This window comes from Bombus affinis, unplaced genomic scaffold (assembly GCF_024516045.1).
Source record: "Bombus affinis isolate iyBomAffi1 unplaced genomic scaffold, iyBomAffi1.2 ctg00000068.1, whole genome shotgun sequence".
Taxonomy (NCBI): domain Eukaryota; kingdom Metazoa; phylum Arthropoda; class Insecta; order Hymenoptera; family Apidae; genus Bombus; species Bombus affinis.
In genome coordinates this window covers 400,861-420,009 of record NW_026108822.1, presented here as the reverse complement: position 1 = coordinate 420,009, position 19,149 = coordinate 400,861, and the positions used below count along the sequence as shown (strand labels likewise).

The window sequence follows — 19,149 nt, the reverse complement described above, 5'->3', positions numbered from 1 at the left end:
CGAAGCACTCGGGAACGTTCGCTGTAAACATTTCCATTGTATCGCGATCAACGAAGAATGATTCGTTTCGTAACTATAATCGCATTTTCATCCATAATGGACAAGACGAAACAAAGCGAAAGGAAAGTTGTACGTTCTCAATTACTCCTATACGGAACAAAGATCAGAAGTTATAAGTTATAGTCATAAGGGGCGACTTAATTGAAAATTACCAAGACACTTGACATCACGCGTTGCTCGAGAGCGAAGTTACGCGGATGTTTATATCGTCTGGGAGTCCCAGAGCAGCAGTTAAGGGTTAATATCGAGAGCGCAGCGATGGTAAACGTTATAATAATACAAAGTTCCGATATTCTCTAACTCTAACCATTCTACAAATTTCATCTTTAAACGGTATCGTGATCTGGTCCTGGTTTAACCAATTGGCTGTTTTCCACGAGTATACTCGTCACGAAGAGATGGCAGTATTTTACGTTACGACGAGCCCCGTCAGTACTAAATTGAAAAATAAAACAGTCGTTTCGTAACAACTTAATTCTATATTATAACAGCCACCCGTACTCCGTGTTCGACGAGTATACTCGCCATCGCTTACTGTTCGCGACACACTTTTAGGTACACGCTTTTCAAAGAGGTCGCAACCGCTAACTGCTAAACTTTTTTATTCTGACATTGAAATTTAACAAGAATAAATCAATATCAGCGGCAATTTCAGTTCTATCCTTGGCACGTAAATACAATATAATTTACCTTTAACGAAAATGAATGCAATTATTCGTAATTATTCGCGATACTATTTACTTATATATTTTCCTATGTTGTCTTACGTATCTGTTATTTGTAATAGATGAGATCGAACGAGAAATATTAGAGGATCAGCAGCAGGGTTAATTTATCAGTGTAAAAATATGCGCAAACTTCCACGATCCAGTTATAACACGCGATATAATTCGCTATTTGCTTAGCTCGCTTCGCCAACTGCCAGCCTCGCTATCTATGTCCATGAGGATCTATTAAGATTATCATTTTAATTACACGTTGGTCGATCGAACGGCCAACGAGAAACGCGGCCGACAATTTTGATTAAATAGCCGCTAGCGTTACCGAGAACACGGCTCGTGTAAAACAATTTCGTCAGACAATTTTGGTTATCGGATTTGTTCGGCGAGACGCGCAAACAAACCGGCTTTCACCTCGTCAAAGGCTACGTTTCACGCGAAACTCGCGCCAGTTACAGCGTTAACTTCCTTTGTAGTATTCATGGTGAAATCGCCAATTCATTTCCACCGTCTAACGAGAAAGACGAAACGGACGTATTCTCGGTGAACGCTTCCCTTTCGCGTCTCTCCCGTTCTTCGCATCGCTCTGCTTCAACGCAGTACAACCAGCCAGCTCTCTCGTTCGACAGCTGACAAATTGCCTGCGTAACTTGTTTGCCGCGACCGCGAGAACTATGTTTTAAGTCGAATGATCGTCAGATGTTACGAACAATTGGAAATTATCTTCATTTCCCATATCGCTGGCCGATGCTCACGATCTGTTCAGTTTGGAAAACATGGAACAGCTCGCTGGACGATTAGTTTGAATTTTACGGAATCGCGTTTGAGGTGGAATATGCCGAGATCGTTGATGTTCGACTGCTCCCACGAATACTCTGGTGTCTGTACGTTTTATCAGTCGAACCTAACATTTCTCAGTGACGGATAAGTTTCTTTTTAAAAAATCTACACATTCTTTTCTCTGTTCGATAGAATAGAATTCCGATAAATAAGAATTTGGTATGAAACTAACAACGTTCCAGTCGTACAGAAAGAAAATAGAATTTAATTAAAAAGGTGGGAGGTGGTGTAAGAATCGGCGATAGAATTCATCAAGAGTACGTGATGTTGGAAAAGCTACAGTCACAGATGTTAGAAAATGGAAACGTGATATTGAGAATTATGTAAAGCACGTGGATTGCTCGAATGATGGGGTAACTGTGGGGAAACCTTAAATACACTAATGTAATGGGATGGTTTCGTTGTGATAAAGACGATAATAACGACGATTTTATACAAATGGAAACAGCCAGCTAAAACGATAATGGAGAGGCACTTTCCCATGCCGAAGCACCCATGCCATTCGAAAAAGGGGCTTCGATCGTATAAAATTCACCGCGCAAAAGCTCCCAGGTACAGAGAAAATGTAATTTTACGCAGTTATTAAATTTACGCAGTTATTTCTACCGAAAGAATCGTGTGACGTGGTGCTTAAAAAGATATGGAATGTATAAATATTCAAAAAATCAATTTTATAAAATTAAATCTATCGATCCATTAATAGGATTAAAAGAAAGGAATACATCCGAAATGTACACAAAATTGAAGGAAAGGAAGATTTGTATAAAAATTGTAATAATACGATGCAGCAATTTCACGATACCATTTAATTAAAGTGGGTGTATATTTTTTTGAGAGCATCCTCTGTACATCAGAAATATATTACGAAATAGAAATATGTTATTACTGGTTTTCCGATGAGAATCCGAAGTGTATCAAACATTTAATCGGCGTAGATATTTATCGACGCAACAGTTGCAATTTCACAGATACAAATATCTTGCGAGTTCTCTCATCGTCGTAATTTGTATCTCCTTTATATACATCGTCTGTCTGAATATTCTTTCTAATATTCTAATTGGACTGTAGATTTTGATGCAAATTCATATTTTTGAGAATATGATTGAAAAAAAAAAGAGAAGTAAAGAGTATTTTGTATATTTTATATTTTCTTTCGTATCACGTGCATTTTGTACAATTTTATTGAAATTGGATTACAAGAGCCAAGCAAATCGAACATCAAACGGACTACGCGCCGTGTGTTACTTTATAGGAAAATCACGACAATGTCTGTAACATTCGTAGTATTTTACGATCCTATCTACGATAGCAATTAAAAGTTCATCAAACAGATGATTACATCACGTACAAGCCATTTGAAAGTCAAATTGTTCCATTTTCCGAAAATTTATTCTTTCTAACTTTTTAAGGGTATTGTACATCGTGGCTTATTAACATACTAAATAATAATTGACTGTTCGAATAGTTTGATGATTTTTGGAAAGTACGTGTCCCTGGTAAATATAACTTCTATGCACACTTCCAAATCCGTTTGAAATTTCACCGATACGATCAAGTTAGGCGTGTCTCGCTACAGTGCTGCAATGATCATTTCGAAATGCTTCGTATATCATATACGCAAAAAGTTTCCAGCAACGTTGAAACAGCTTCGCGAGCCACGTGTAATTTATTTATAAAAGATTTTTGCAACTGTCGAGACATCTTGGTATCTGTTAATAATCGTTGAGATATCATTGCAATCAAGTAATTGCACTGTATCATACGCGATAACGAAGTTACTCGATTATTCGAATGGTATGTACTGGGATTAGTTTCGATGGATGTTTGAATGATGACGGAATATTTGGCCAGCATAAGGACTGATCCCTTCCATATCGATCGCGTTTATCGATATTTGATAAAGAGGTCGTTTGCAAATTACATTTACCGTCTACTGTTGCTCACGAAATTATTCCAACTCTGATACGTGCTTCTTTATAAATATATCGCGTGTGTACGTGTATGTTACATATTATATTACATATCGCATATTACATATTATATTGTATTTTAAGTAACAAGATATTTAGTGCGAGTGTATATTTCGCAGAGATTCCAAAAGTGATTAAACAGTCAATTATCCATCACATCGATGCATCTCAATGTTCAATGGGACAGTATTTCGCGTCTATAACATGTTGAAGATAGCTCTTTATGGTGTATCTCGTGGAGGAAATTAATTTTACGAAATTAATTAAACAGTCAATTATCTGTTGTACCGATACGTCTTGATATTCAATGGAATAATTTTTGATATTTATTGTACGCTCAAAATACCTATCTATACTATGTACTATTTTTCCCTCCAAATATTCGCCACAACTATTTTCTGCCTTTTACATTTGCACTTTCAGGATGATTTCAAATTCTACCAATGTGATCTGGATAGTCGTGTTTCGTTACAAAACGAACAAAATCCCGAAGTCTCGTGTAACGGGCTATAGGAGGCGTTGGTGCGTTCTTTAAAACAGAATAACTTTTCAAAAATTGAGTCAAACAATTTGTTTCTTTCCTTTTTTCTTTTTTTTTTTTTTTTTTTTTTACGAGTTAGAAGAATTGGAAAGATTAACAATAGGTGACGTGTAAAGAAATGTTGAAAGAAGTACAATTAGTCGGAATAGCGAAGAAGAAAGTAAAGGTAGCTTTTTACAACTTTTCTAGCTGGACCTGTAACGAAGATTTAAATAACACATTTCGAAGATTTCCTCTAACTCGTCGAGCAAAATTCAAATGGTTCGGTCCACAGTTGCAGACGAGTTATTTCGTTCGAATGAACGTACGAAACGAAAGATATTTTTACGGCGAGTGTCGGACTATTTTAGCTTTCGAGGCATTGTAAGTTGAATTTTAGTTGCGGTGTCGACAAATCATTGATTCAGTGACAGTGAATTTTCTTTTTTCTGGGTGTGATGCGAATGCGCAGAAACTTTGACGTCAAACGTTCCCGCTGAACGAACAGGACCTTCCGGCTGCCATGGATATTGATTTTCCTTGGGCTTCAAGGTTTCTGGAGCAGCTGTACCCATCCAGCGCAGACTCCGGCTATTCTCAATATGGCTGCCTATTGTACCCAAATCCGCTCGTTTTGCGTCGCAACGCGCTCGCCGCCATACACCAGCATGCGATCAATGCGCCAATGACATCAGCCGAATTTATTTTCGAATGTGACGCGCTAGACGTTATCAACATGGCCGATACATGTACCCTGTCACGTACTTCCTGATCGTCGTGTCTATCTCCATGGTCGTAAGCATCAATGGTAAGCCTCGCATTTCACTCGCTTTGTCGGGCTGCTTAAACCTTCGCCTCTTTAATTCGACGCGTTTCTCACACGTTTCGCCACGAATCAAATTACATTTTTCTGAAATTAAAAATTCGCCGATACGCGTTGTCCATCTTCGGTATTTGCGAGAGAAGAAAACGATTCTTGCGCCTTATTCGTCACGCCGATTTTCACGTCGATACGATCGGAATACCAAAGTTGATCGACTCGACAATGTATTGACCAGTTAGCCGTTGCGACTAATGCGACTAAAATGCGTTAGAAAGGACAGAACAACTACTTTGTTCACGCTGTATTATAGTTTTTTCATAATAATTATTTATATCTCTTCATTTGTTCGTTTTACCTGGTCCTGGCTTCCAAATGGTCGAAACGTCTTCAAATTTACGAATATATTTTAGTTTTCGCTGAAATTGCAGTTTAAACAGCAAAAACTGCTTTTTACGCGTGACGAGTATACTCGTCAAGAGTAGGTAACTGGTTAAGACGGAAGATAATTTGCCAGGATAGACAATGGCGGTATTTCGTCTTTGAGAATTTTTAATTTGAGGAATTTTTCTTTCAACAAAGAGCGTTTCTGTAATGGAAAATGGAAGTTTCTGTTTCTTCCCATTTTTCTCTTTCTTTCTCGAGGTTCCTTTCAGTTACATGGCCCTATTTGTTTTACGAGCAAGTTGCGTTTTAGGAGCGTGTTTCGTTGAGGGAGTTTTCACTAGATGTCTGAAGGAACGATGTTTCGTCTATTTATAGCGAAGATCTTTCTCTACATATAAACTGCATATAGAGGAAAGTGCACCTGTTGAAGCCTTCACTCGTAGGTGTTAGCCATTTGTGTTACGAATCGTGTAAACAACGATCATCGTACACGGTGCATTTAATTGACTTTTCTTCCGTGATAAGCTTCGCGATGAATTCTCATTTCGAGGCTACCTTTTTCATTTACCGTCTTGCCTATGTTTCCTATGTATAAAATAAATAATTCATACTGAATACATCTATTTCTATTTTCTCTTTTTCTTTAGATAAGAAGAATATTACAATCAACTTTCACAGAGAATTTTTAACATTAGACCGTCCCAAAAGTGTCTTTTATCTTATAAGGAAATAATAGACGCACAACATTTTTTGTTTTAAATTATTTTATTGAATTACGTTTAATCCATCTTATTCTATTGGAACCAGATGTGAAATAAAACAGTATAATTTTTAACTTCATGAAATATACATAGAATATTTCGTGGATATCGAATCTGCAGTCTTGCGTAGATCCAATTGTCGTGTAGATGCAAACGTAGTCGTATACCGTCTGTTTAGTCTTCGGAGATGATCGAATCTGTTAAGAAGCTGAAACTCTAGAGGATTGGTACGATTGATCAAACTTGCGTGGAAGCGTTTTTCCGAACTTGGAAATATCTTTCATAACTGTAGGTATTTTTAAGTACCCGTGTATGATTTCGTTGATTACCTGCCAATGGATAAGGAATACGTTTGCTGCTCTCGGAATACGTTTAATTGAAATAAATCGAAATAAATTTTTCGTAATTTCCGGATACGTTTACGATATTTTGCTTGCCAAGTCTTACCGTCGGACGTATCGCAAGAACAGCAGGAAAATTTGGCGAAATATCGTTAGAGACGCTATTCGACGGAAAAGCTAAACATCCGAAGAATTCCGTTCTAAATAAGAAACCTAAACCGATGTTTCACCTTATTAGACGATTTCCTCGATGATATCCCTTTCCGCAATCTTCCTAGCAATCTTGTCAACGAACGCGACGAAATTTCATCTTACGCATATCGCCGATGTGTCTGTAAATGTCAAGACTAATATCTATTTATTTGTACAAAAATGTACAAAAATCTGACGTTAATGAAAGCACGACACATTTGTTTGAAAAATGAAAGAAAGGAAGAAGTAGAAGGAAGTAATTTCTAAGAAATAAAAGAGAGAAAGATGCGAAGCATTAAAAAGTAGACAACGATTTGCCCAACGTCTTACGTCCGATTCCTACGTCGATTTTAATAATCTTTAGAAATCTAGGATAAATCACGATTTCTATTAATTAATACGTATTTGTCGGTTGATTGTGTCCGATGATCAGGCCAACTGTTAACTACGGAACATCGAACTCACGCAGCGTCGGAACGAGCAAACGATTTATGGTGTCATCAGTGTGATACAATGGAAGATGGAGAGAGATGCGCCAATCTGACTGGAAACTTCACCACTTTCGGGCACAAGTGCACTGGTGATAAAAGGACCTGTATGGTAATGACAAATGATAACAGCGATTCCAACGCTTGTTGATTATACACAGGTCACGCACGTGTTTCAGCAGATGTTTGATATTTTGCTTTGATCGCGTGCTTTTAAAGCAAACAGAATATAGCAAACAGCTAGCTAAAAGCGATATTAGTTATCGTCAACACGAGAGCGAGAGAAGGCTGTTCAAGATAGAGCCACAGTTTCATTTCGTTCATAACGCGATTTTAGTGTTTGGAAATGTTCAATATAGTCGATCAATTCAGTTTCATAATAATTACGTACTTTATTGAAATTGAATCCGCTTTATAGGAACATATGTACATGGTGTACACATTAGAGGGAATATGCAAATGCAATTTTTTATTTGTTCTTCTTATTTATTGGTAATCAACAATGATATTGGATATGATATAATTGTACAGTTTGCACATACACGGCAAAAATTTTACGAAATCCGTAATCGATATTAACCGACCGAATTAACAATGAACGAACCGTATTCTCTGGAAATGATGCGAGATATTCTGGAAAATTGATATTCCCTTGACTAAAAATATGTTACGTTCACACTCACTCGTGTTCGTTACAAGTTCCAATGTGAAATGTCATACAGAGTGAAACAAGGAATTGTTGCAAATATTAATTTAATTTTAGTATCAAGAATCATTCTACGTACATGTAGAATTCTTTCTCATCTTTTCTTTTCAGTCTTCTTTTTTCTCTTTTCGCTCGATACTATCAAGTTCGTGGTTTAATGCCGCCCAAAATGAGCTCGTACTCGGACAAAATTAAAAGAAATACTATATTTTAGCGTACGAGTGTCTCTTGCGATCCGCTAGGACATGTCATATAACGAACATCGTGAAAGTTTAAAATCTGCAAATATTCCTTTCACGTTTGCTTCTTTCTCTTCAGGTAAAGCGATTTTCTTACACTACCAGCACCGAAGATTCAACGTCTAGTCCACAAACTTGGTCGGTGGAGAGAAAGTGTACTAACAAATGCGACTCCGGATGTATAGTGGTCGGTGAACGAACAAAACTCTCCGCTTGCACCACTTGCTGCGAGAAATCGTTTTGCAATATCGGTACCGGTGCTGCGAACGATCTGACGATAAGAGGGATCGATCTGTTTCTAGCTTTAGTATTACAAATTACATTAACAATTATCATGTATCCGTCCTGACATTGCAGACGAAGTAACACACGATCGTGAATCATTTTAGTCGCCGATGAGAATAATTGGTTCTATTAACGCGTTTATACGTACATTGTAACATACACTGTAATATTACACAACAACACGATACATAAGATTTATCGCATTACCAATGAAAATGCTGTTTTCATTTTATAAATGTGTACATGGAGTTTCATTCCTTATGTGTTTCATAATAATATTACGATGAATATTGATTAATAAGTCAATAAAATTACGACGATATCGATAATACGAAGCTCAGAAATAAGAAAATAATAATGATGTTCTCGTTCTAATGATGTCGATAAATCAAAGAACAATTGATAATATAAAAAGGGGATGTTCTTAAGAATACGATGCTCATAATTATAATAATTACAAATACAATCAAATCTACGAGAATGAGATTTAAAACACTGCTAAGTTATTACTCGATCGTTCAACGAACCAATGTAATTTAAATTGTAAATTTTAGAAAAATTGTTATAGCAATACACTACCAATAAATTGTATAAAGTAACAAACTTTTCTAAAAAAAAAACTCATTAAAACTCTCGATATAATAATAAATACTTTTTATCGATTTCCATTTTTCCATTATCCTCTACTTAATTCCCAAGGATGTCAATGAGAAACATATTAGGTTGTTCCAAAAGTCTCTGTCTGTTTTATAAGAAAATAATAGATGCACAACATTTTTTCTTTTATATTATTTTATTGAATTTTGTATGATCCGTTTTCTACTAATAGAACAAAATGGATCATAATGTAAAACAAAAAATGATGTGCATCTGTCACTTCCTTATAAAACGAAAGAAATTTTTGGGAAAACCCAATAGAATGGGAATTTTCTCGTGGACACATAACATTAGAAAATTGTACACAACTTTTATTTAAATTCCTTCGTACGATCTCTGTACAATATTCTTTTACTAATTATACCTTAATTTTCTTTTTATTTTACTTTAATTTTTAAGTATCCTCCGATTGGTTTCCAATTATTTTGATTATTTTGCAGGAAGCGAACAATTTTAACGATCGGCATATTTTTCGATACTCGTGAACAAGAGTGTACAACCTGGACGTTTATACACACCCACATTTCTCTCAAACGCACAAACATCCGCATTCCGTTTATAATACTAAAATTTCGCTGGAAACAGGGAAACGCGAGATCAGGTATCTACTAAATCGCTTAAACTATATAGTTTATACCAGCGCGTTTACAGCTGTAACCAATTAACGTAATTACACTGCCTAAATGAAAGCATTCAGTTTATACTCGTGCATTCTGTTCTTTCAACAGCATCCTGGAAATCTGCGTGTTATCATTTTCGTAGAAATCGAGAGAGCTTAGGTTGAATGTAGATCCGACATCGTCAAACGGAAAATTACAAAGTTCTTGAATTCCTGGAAGGTTCTAACGGGATATAGGGTTTTGTTCCAATGGAAAACACATATTCGTTTCTAGAAATCGGTTTTAATTAAATTTCCACATCCGTGAACAAAGGGATATGATTTATCGTGCGATAGCATATAATGAAAACTAAGGCAAAGAATGGAATTTTTTGTTTTTCGTAGAAAACGTGAGACGACATCGCCTTGTTAAGAGGAAATAAAACCATTCCAGGAAAGAATAACGATCGTCGTTAAGCGTAATGTAATTTCTTTCTGAAGAGTCATACTAATCTATCGCCCACGCGTAATGCCTCGATGCTAAGCATCTCTCATTTTGCATCTCGTTCGTTGCCATTCATCTCGTTGTGTAAAACGCAAATAAAATGGAAAGAAATATTTTTTATTCCAAGAAGCAATTATTCAAACAACAATTTATCAACGGATAAGAAAATCAGAAATGTCCCTTTTAATATTTTTAAAATTAATATTAAAACCATCTTTCTCTTCTTTTTTACACTCTTACTTATCTGAAATTCTTTATCTCCTAATTTCGATAAACCATTTTACAAAACGTAGGCTATTGTCCGTTTTACGTTTAACTGTTATGAAATTTTGCAGTCCATTTATGCATAATCTTGCGAGTAAAGTACATTTTGCCAAAAGTAATCGAGCGTCTGTCTACTTTTGAACAATACTGTACCCAACAGCTACTTACAGTGGCTACAAAAAGTATTTCTGTATTATTTCTACCATTGTGTTTATCCCAGCGTGCTAATCAATTATATTAATTGAAAGCATATTAATTGTCCTCTGTCTGCAAAAGCCTTACCGACATTTACACGCTGGATCGTTTAGGATCATGCAATATCTGTTTACGTTCTCGTGTTTTAAAAAGTGTGCTCAAAAATTCTTGAATACTCTTGCAAGTTGTTAGAATATCTTCCAATAATTTTCATATCGATACATGTGAATCTTTTTAAGCGAAGCGGAATCTAAGCAAAAATATGAAGAAAGTGGAAAATCGCTTAAAGTCACTGGTCGAAAACCATCCACTATGCAGATGGACAGATAAATTTCGCGTCACTTGATAGTACTATCGTATGACTACGAACTATTGACACTAGTTGAAAGTGAAATGTAACGGCTGATGAAAAAAAATTGAAAAAGATAGAGATACGTAAGTATTAGCATTAGGTTGGCATAAAAGTTTCTTTCGTTTTGTGAGGAAATAATAAATGTACATTTTTTGTATCATATTATTGTATTGAATTATGTATGATCTATTTTGTAGTAATAGAATCCATTTTATTTTATTCGTACAGAATTCAATAATAATAACATTATATTTCCTTATAAAACTAAAGAAACTTTTGGGACAACCTAACGCATATAAATACCTTTTCACAGCCACTGTATAAGATTATAAAAGATACTGATATACAAGATATTGTTAGCTGTAGCTGCACAGCCACCACGCACTGAGCATTGCAAATATCGAAAGCCATGAAGAAAATTTGAAGAAGAAATGCTGTAATTTTATAAAACTGAATTGTAATCGACGAGACGAGTAAACGTGTAACAGATATCGTAGAATAGAAAAAAAAGTGTGTAATAGACAAAAAAAGAAATGTTTAATATAAATTTTACTTAGAATTCATACACGTAAGTAGATATGACTTTTCTGCCAGTCACTGTGCATTATCTGACATAATTTATCTCTCGTACTTATTCTTTCATCCAGGCAAAGGAAGCTGTCGGAACAGATTTAATTCCCGTTCATTAGATTCGTCGCCTTACTGAATACGATATTTTCGAGTTCGCGGTTCAAGGGAAAGCGAAGAATTCTGGTGGGGTCGAGAGTGTCACGTAAAATAAAGAACAGGGGGCTCGAACGAAAAGAAAAAACATCTGTTTCTTCTTTGTTTGTCATCCCTCAATATCCCCACTACCCTGTAGGCGTACGTGACCGTTGTCACACTTCTAGGACATTCGGTGGAAGGACCGTTAGGATACAGGTGACTCATTAGGCACTTCGGCGATATACATTGTCGCCAAGGCCGCCACATCTCTATCTCCATCATCGGTCCATCGGATTTGAAGTATGCCGGTCGTGACAAGAGCAACGTTCAAGATGAAATCCTCGGCCCTTGTTAAATCGTCTCGGTCGGGTTCGAACAATGCGTTCGCCAGCATCCTCGTTTCTCGGTGATTGCACATAAAGCTGCCATTATTAGAACTTCAGTGGGCGGTAAGCGCTGGTGCTTTTTCCAGTCTCGCGTTCGCGCTTACTCTTACGCACAATTCGCCGCTGCACTCGCGTGCGTTTCCAGCCGCGTTCATCCGTCCATGTGGCTGCCAGTCGTAACGCGAAGCTCGTTCGTCGCGTTTACTCCACTTTTTTCATCGAAAAGTTTTATCCGGAATATCACGTTCGACTCGACGACCGATTAATTATCGTATTTTACTTTCATCAATGGTGCATCATTTTCATGGGAAACGTTTAAATTTCCACGTGGTGCCACGTGGTGGAAAAATTGGCCACCGGTTGCTGCACGACGCTCCTTCGTCGCGTTTATTCCACCTCTTCGGCGAAACGTTCCATCCGGAACGTCGCGATCGACACGAGATCGAAATTAATTATATTCTACTTTCTCCGATGGTGGATCGTTCTTGCGCGAAAGAAAATTAAATTCCTACGGCACGTGGTGAATAAATTGGCCACCAGTTGCTGCACGACGCTCCTTCGTCGCGTCTACTCCACTTTTTCGTCGAAACCTTCTGTCCGGGGGTATCGCGATCGACCCGAGATCCGATCGATCGTCTTATCCTTCCGTCCTTTTCGCGAAAGTCGTTCGAATTTGTGTGACGCGCGCGTGGAAAATACTGGCGCGAATCTTCGAGTTAGTGAGAATCTTTGGCTCGAATTTGATGATTCGTTCGCGTGGGAATCGCAGGGCGAGGCGTGCGATTGTCGCGATCGCTCTTATCGCTCGCTCCACTTACGTTCCGCTTCGTTCTACCGATTACTAGTTTGCTGCATTCCCGGTTACTTTACTGGTGGTGAATCGTTAATCGACGCGAGTTACCGCCGACGAGTTTGTTACGATACGCAAGTACAGTGGAAAAAGGAGTTTAGCGAAACAGTTTCGTAAAGCTAAACGATTGGACGAATCGAAAGGAATTGGAAGTCGTTCTAAGAATTCTGTTCGAAGACAGCTTTGAGAAGGCGAACGGCGATTGAAAAAAGAAGAAATTGAAAGACGTCGAAGGAAATCGACGAACGTTCGAATTCAACGAGGCAGTTTCGTACGCCTAGAGACGATGATCGAAGGAAATTGAGAAAGATTCGTCTGTATTTTAAGATACTGTATCAATTTGGTATAAATAGGTCGAGCAAATATTCACGGTTAATCTTTTCGATAAAGCACTACCTACAAAACCACTGCATTCTATGATTTCATTTCATCTCTGGTGTACCGTAGAATCGTTCCCTTCTCCATTATACGATCGATTAAACAACACCCTGTGTATTAAAACCAACGATTCACCTTCGTATTACTTCCGCGCTAGCTACGTGATAAAGCGCGAGACATTGAAAATGTTAGAACGCGAGAGTATGGTCGCATCCGCGTCTATATGACACGGCGTTTCGAACGCGTTACGAACCGGCGAAATGAAATGAGAATATCGGGTCTGCGAATTAGCTGCTTTCATCGCGATAACTACGTCTGCGAGTGAACGAGCATGCCTGGCGAGTTTTGGGTAGCCAGAAAATCCTATTGAAATTTCGATCAAAGCGCGCGAGACATGACGCGATCGAAACTTCCCAGTTTTCTCCTCGCCACGTGGCTGCTCGGCACGATCGCTACTAAGTCGCGAATGAGCGACTTTTTGCAAAGCTTGCAGGAGTACGAGATCGTTTACCCTCGAGTGATCCCGAATGAGAGCGCGCGGAACAGAAGATCGACCCACGAAGACCGAGAAACTTGGCGCGAGTATCTCCACCAAGAGCCGGTGTTCCTCGAGATCAGCAACTGGACCTTAAGGACCATGTCCAACGATCGATTGATACTGTCGTCGAATTTCACCGTGAATTGGGTGCGCCAGGGTAAAACCAAGTCCGAGCGACGTAACGCCAAGGCGAACTGCGATCTTCGACAAGGCAGCTTGGAAGGAGACGCGAGTTCCTTCGTCGTCGTGACGATATGCGAAGAAGAAGTGTACGCCTTGATGTTGATCGGGCAGAGATCGTTCTTCGTTCAGCCGCTGACGAATGGCCAGCATGTGATGTTTCAGCCGAAAAACGAAAAGTGGTGGTCGATCAGGAATAATTCGAGCTTCGTGTCTGTGAATCCGGAAAATCCTGCAGGTGAGAAGGATCGTTATCGCGATGGCTTTTCATCTTTCGTTAGACGGTTGGATGTAGGTGATTGGTTGATCGATTTACCGACTTCCTTGCCAATTATGTTATAAGCTTCTTAATTTGCGATCCGCCGTTAATTGCTTCTTCTATTCTAAAATTGACTCTGATCGTGATACTGTAAGAACTGATAGCGTCGATATTATAATACCATACACAGAGTATGAGAGTAATCGTAGTACAAACGAATATATATATATATATATATATATATATATATATATATATATATATATTCGGTTTAATAAATTTAATTTAATAAATTTAAACCGTCAAACAGGGAGGGCTTAATCTGCAGGCAAAAAGGAGAAAAAGAAATAATCATTTACAAAGCGAACGACCATTAGCTAATTCCAATTTAAAAATATAGCTAAAGTCAAAGTCATTTTGAACAAATGTTTCCTGTACGCGTTATCGTTTGGCATGGACGAACGTCTCGGACGTTGATGTCCGTACATTTATATATATATATATATATATGCAGTTCTGATAGTCATTTTCAACTCGCACAGGGAAGAAACATCACTGAGGCTACCTCGAATTAAATTCGCGTATCAAGTAACAGGATAGATACGATTCATACGAAGCTTTGCGTCGTTATTCGAGGTAGGAAAAGCTTTAGCAGTGATATCGAGAAAAGCGAAACTACGAAATCATCGCTGTCGTCGAGACAGAAATTGCTGCGAATATCGCGGAAAGCAGAGCGACGGTAAAGAGTATTACAGGAAAAAGTTGTTCGGAATATTAGCCTTGGCAAACATATTTCAAAGCCGTTGAATATGGCGAGATTGTCCGCTTTGTAAATATTTACCGAAAAACATGTCGTACGAAGCTGGGCAATAAACGCGTTTTTCCACAGTTACAAACAAGTATCGTACGTATGAAACAAGTAACGACGAATTTTCCATTCCACGGCACGCGACAATTGACCGTATTATCAGCGTTTCGTCAGAGTTTCAAGAACTGCGCTTTCTTTTCTGTATTTATGGTTTCGCAACTGTAAAACGGAAGGTTTATTCTGGAGATGCGAGTTCGCGTGAACAACTAGCGCAACGAGTAAAAACACGCGGTTTTTGCAACTCGATCGAATTGTTAGCAACTGTGTGTACGAGATCGTATTACTCCCATCGTTGATCGATGTCAGGCTTCTATCCGAGCACGCGGACAACGTTCTCCAACGACCAATCAAACATACCAGATAATAATTTTTCATTGTATCATTATTGTAGCTATTAACGACACGGGCTTGTTGTCGCATGATGAAAAGCATGCAACTGCGCTGACACGATAATACAGCGAACTTTTGCACGCTGCGATGGAAAACGCGTCGTTACCTGTTTCGTACGAACGATACTCGTTTGTAATTCTGTAAAGAAACGTCCGTTGACGAACATTATATAAAGTTCTTCCTTCTTCTTCTTCTTGTCTGTAAATCAACTACTTACAATTTGACGGTTTAAATTTGGCACACCCCGTATATACAGGATGCAACGGAACAATGTCTGAAAGCGAGAACAACGCGAATCCTTGTGGAAAAATGAAGAAAAAGTATAGGATAAAACGTTCTCATTTTCGACTTGGAGAATCGAGTCTGAAAATTTATCAAGTATACTCGAACTGTATCTGAATATCGGTTCGAATAATAAATTTATTTAATTATATAATTAATTTATTACAAAGGAAATACAATCTGGATGTGAATGTTAAATGGAAACAAATTTTGCTAAGTTGAAAATCGATCGTATCGTAATTACCACGACTCGTTGTTTACAGATTAAAAATCTGTTTTACGAATACGAGGAGCTATATATCTACTATTATTAATCAATTTTTATGAAAAATTTCGTACGATGCGCGGATAAATTCTAATTTGATAAATTGTTGGAAACGTGGAAAATTGAATGCAATAAAATTACGTGGCACGGTTTACACGGTTGCAACTTTATGACCCACTCAGGTCAAGTAGCAATGAAATTTATTGCATATATCGGAAATTCAAGGCACGTAATTGGCAGTTTATAAACAAATTATTTGTTCTCTTAATTAAATTGCCCGCGTCGAAAGCTGTGAAACGTTTTTGTATCGAAATCGAAGAATCCAACATCGCGATCCTATGAATCGAAGAATGCGACGTAAATGTTCGAAGTATGGTTGAGAAACGATAGAAAATTCCAAGTGTTACGCTGTATTTCTCGTTCGATTTAAATCGAAATTTTAATGAGGAACAGCGCCGATTGATATTTAAAAGTGAAACGGTTAAGAGCAACGATACAGGTTTTGTTAAAAGTAATTGGTCTCTTTACCTCGCTGTTTAAACGGGTTTGCTTGACGTTACTTTGATCAATTTCCATTGACACTTTTATAGATAGCATTCTTTTTTACGGATGGAAAGCCGTCTGATGAAAATTTGTCTGAAATGTCCGTCGTAAAATTGCATTTTCGCGGGCAACAGAAAACATTGGAATTTTGTACAAAAGCGCAATACTTTAATTAGCGCAAAATTCCATTTTCCCCGCTGGGAAATTGAATTTTCTATTAAAGCGTGATACGTTTAATCAGCGGTGGCGTAAATTCAACAAACTAACAACTGGAATATTGACTTGTCACAATTTTGTGACACCGTATTTGTCGTTGATACGTTCCAGTCTGGTCGTATTTACAATTTCAGAAATTTTGCAACTATTTTTTCATTTTATCCGTAACGAGAATAGCGAAGATAAGACAGGCAAACGTGGTAAAACGTTGATAATTCGGTTACAGGGAAATCGAATAAATTTGAAGTTGAAGAAAGTAAGAGAAAGTCGAAACGAAGCAAACGCGATTCCTTAAGCCACGATGTTCAGGGATTTTATAATCTTTCCGGTGACGTCTTCGACGTGGAATACCCAGAAGCTGAGAAATTGATTCTGTACGATGAAAAAGACGATGTCTCCACAGAATACAACGATACAATAGTGGAAAAATTATCGATCGACGTAAATCCTGTTGAGAAATGCTCAGTTGGTATGACCGCTAGTTACTAAAAGGTTACTAGGGTTATGTTGGTACGACTCCTAACGACGCTCTTTTGTCATAGGAGTCGACCACGCCTTATTTGCTAAGACGCATTGGGAGAGTTTAGACGTTTGCTGTGTGATTTGGTGTTTTGTATAAGAGAGAAAATAAAAGGTGTGATAACCAATCCGAGTGGATCCGAGATTGATTATCAACCCCAACCTATATAAAATAACAAATCCCGAGGAAATTGGATACTTCTCTGGTCCTAAATTGCAAAGGAACAGATTATCAAGTAAGTCAAATATTTTTCCAAATGCCATTCTTGTACAATCGTTGCTTTTCTACTTACCACGTACAATATAGCGGTTAATAAATTAACGAGTCATCGAATATTACTGAAAGAAAGAAATTGTACTGATATTCCAATCTATCGTGTACAAAAGTAATAATAACAGCATGTAATATAAGAATAGCTTATCTTCAGCCTTAAAAGGAACTCGGTTTACAATTATTCTCCCTATTGCGTTCCACTCTCGCTTCATCTTCTACACGTGCATCTATATTTCGCTGTTTTTAATTTATTTTATTATTCCCTGTCTATTACACATATGTATATTGTCCATTGCACGAATCTTTATCTATCTTGCCTAATTTAATGTAAAAAATAGAAAAATAGACAAATTTGCTGGAGGAATACGTTTACCAAAATTTGTCAAGAATTTTAAAGAAATTTGCAGGATGAAATTCACGGTGATACCGAATTGATATTTTTGAAATTATACTTTTGAAATAATTATTTATATCATAATAATTATTTCACGAATACTTGCTCGTAGATATTAATTTATGCTTTTAATAATCATGCGTTTAAGCTATCAAGTCGAGTCGAGTAGACTTTCTAATTTCGTGGAAGATAAGTCGATTTCTAAGATAAGTCATTTCATAGAGAAAAGACCAGCTGCTAAGGATTCGTCGCCACGATGGCTAGAGCTTGGAATAGCTGCTGATTACTCCGTTTTCATGGAATTCGAGTACAGCAATATATCTTGGCTCTTTTAAACATCGTAAGTAATACCAAACGAAATTCTGTTATTATACTTAGATATAGAATACCTCCAACTACATATGTACGCAAGCAACCGGGAAACATAGGGCAGAGTTATGCGTATCTCTATATTTTCAAGGTACGCTATTTGCTTTCAAACATCTCGATCGTATATTCGGATGGAAGCTCTGTATTTTCTGTTTACACTGTTCAAAGCTTACACGTATCTTTTAAAAAGTTCAGCGAATAATTTATCCGTAATGGAATTTTGTAATCGATTAATTTCAGCCATTCGGTAATTGGTTTTCCAATGCTGTTGAGATTAATAACGTACATTTCCTAAGATAAATATAACGAATAAAATTAATTTTTTAGGAAAATTATATAAGATACGATGTATTTACGAGAGTTTTCAATAATAATTTATTTGTAAGGCTGTAATACTGTTTTAACGCCTGTTACATTTTCGTACGTATTTTAATCCTAGGTCAGTGCAATTTACATGGACCCATCGCTCGAATCCAACATGATTCTAGTGATCGTACGAATGATTTTATACGCGGGAAAACGAGACGTTATGGTAAGCGATTTCCATTAAATTAAATCATTTAACTAAAGTAGTAACTATCTGAGATACGCATATGCGAGTGTCAATTGTTTTATTTTCTACTTATCTGTACAGTGTATGGTATATAAATTATATAGGTCAAAATATCTGCGCATGACGTTTTAGATCGATAAAATGCAACGAGTTCCATTTTGTTAAATTGGACAACCGTGAACGATCCCTTGGAAACAAATTTCCAAACAAACAATTTTCACGGACCATTGACAAACCTCGCATTTATCGTGTATCCGAAATATCTGTATAATCGACTATTA

At 37.3% G+C, this 19,149-nt stretch overlaps 1 protein-coding gene and 1 long non-coding RNA gene across 2 annotated transcripts in view; one reads left to right on the top strand and one right to left on the bottom strand.

Annotated features, from left to right (window-relative positions):
• Nucleotides 1–19,149, top strand: part of LOC126926986 (A disintegrin and metalloproteinase with thrombospondin motifs 3-like) — a 118,387-nt gene that overhangs the window by 63,847 nt on the left and 35,391 nt on the right. The window lies entirely within an intron of this gene.
• Nucleotides 13,234–19,149, bottom strand: part of LOC126927014 (uncharacterized) — a 31,857-nt gene continuing 25,941 nt past the window's right edge. Inside the window, exon 2 of the long non-coding RNA XR_007715081.1 lies at nt 13,234–13,353. This is a non-coding gene — a long non-coding RNA (uncharacterized LOC126927014). The remainder of the gene's footprint in view (nt 13,354–19,149) is intronic.